The sequence below is a fragment of the Carlito syrichta genome, unplaced genomic scaffold (assembly GCF_000164805.1).
Source record: "Carlito syrichta isolate Samal-C Ts95f unplaced genomic scaffold, Tarsius_syrichta-2.0.1 Scaffold304825, whole genome shotgun sequence".
NCBI lineage: Eukaryota > Metazoa > Chordata > Mammalia > Primates > Tarsiidae > Carlito > Carlito syrichta.
This window is the reverse complement of record NW_007248921.1, coordinates 643,401-645,260: the sequence shown is the minus strand read 5'-3', so window position 1 is coordinate 645,260 and position 1,860 is coordinate 643,401.

The window sequence follows — 1,860 nt, the reverse complement described above, 5'->3', positions numbered from 1 at the left end:
CCCATAGTTGTGGGGCTGCAGCCCCACTGGGAGAATATTGAGGGTGGTGGCATGAAGGGAGGGAGGAAAGAGAAGGCTGTTAGAGCCACCACGAGGAGCTTCTCTGACAGACATTGTGCTCTGCACCACGGAGGACTTGATGGAACCAAAGTCTCAGCCAGGCCAGTAGGGTATGCAACCCCTTGTCCACCATGAGAAATAAAGAGGTAGAGTCATATAGTCCATTAATTTTCCAACTTCTATATGCATTATAATCATGTGGAGGAGCTTGACAATAATGAAGACTCCTGGGTTCATCACCAAGCCTTCTGATCTCTCAGTTTGCAGATGGGAGACACTGAGGCTGAGAGAAGTGAAGGGACTTGCTCCAAGGATACACAGTGAAGGAGTGGGACTTGGCTTCTCAACACCTGGCCTGGTGCTCTACCAATTGGCCCTCATCTTGTTCTTCCCTAGCCCTTCCAGGTGGGGGCCATGGCCTCCTCTAACCTTTATGGGAGGGTGGAAGAGATTTGGAGAAGAGATGGTGGGACTTGGGGGAATGAGACATAGGAATAATCAATATCTGATAGTCAGTTTCAGCACCTTTGCCAACTTTCTGGGGGATCCCTGTTCCTGGGCATGACCAATAACCTTGTCTAACTGTTTCACAAGTGTTACTTCTGATACTGAATTACCTGAAACCTATGGGCTGAGCTTCCTGTCTGTAGTTCATCATAGCACTTCCCCTGAACCAGGTACACGCAGTGCTCTATACATCACTGCTGATGGAAGGAGGTCACCTGGGCTGGTGATACCCCCAGACTGGGTCAGGTGTTACTTCCACATGCTTTCCAAGTGGCCTGTACCTACTCTGAGTATGGTGACTGTCACTCTGCATTCTTGTCTGTTTCCTGGTGGCTGCAGTTCCCATGGCCTGGTGTGTCACATATCTGGCTGCTTCTCATCCTGCAAATGCCTCCCAATCACCCTACTCATAGTTCTGCACCAAGCCTCTTTCTATCCTATAACTGGACTTCCTTTTTTTCACAACATTTCACACTGAAATCATTTTGGTTGCTTATTTATGTGTTTTTACCTGTCTCTCAGACTATAAGCCCTATGAGGGCAGGGACCTTGTTGGGCTTCATTGTTTCCATATCCTGTGCACTTGGTACATGGTAGGAGGCAAATATTTTTTAAGTGAGTGAATGAAATATCTTCTGCTCTTGATTGTGAACTTTGGGCACTTGGAGAACATGTCTTGTCACTGTTGAATCTTCAGTGCCCACCACAGGAGGTGATGAATAAATGAAGGTTGGAAGAATGAAAATGAGCTTACTAAGAATGGGTGAGTGCAGGCATATTTTTGCTGAATGGGCTCTACCCTTTTTCTAATGTACACAGCTGGGCAAGCATGGTTCTTGTTGGGAAAGACTTGATACTTGTGATTTGAGAGTTTCTCGTGTGTGTCTCCTTTGGCTCACCATGTGAAGGAGCTAGTCTCACTGGAGTTGTGCCTTTGCTAAGTGGACCAAACCACTCCTACCTCACTATGAGACTTGGTGCAGGAATTTTACAGTGTAGCCTGGAAAACCAGCTAAGATCACCATCTGGAAATTTTGAGCCGCATTCCCTTTAGAGTTGTCTCAGACCCTAGTTGCAAGGCTTTTAATTTCCTTTTCTTCCTTTTTCTTTACCCATCTCTATTTCTTTTAAAATAATTCATCTTGTTTGCAAATGTTATTTAGCTGTAATGTCAACAAATAGCTCTGCCAGTCATTCTTTGTATGTGTGGTTTAGAAAGTTCAGTGAGTGAATTGTGGTGTTGGTTCCACTTTTTGCTAGGGTAGTGGAAGTACTTAGCACACAGTGATTTTA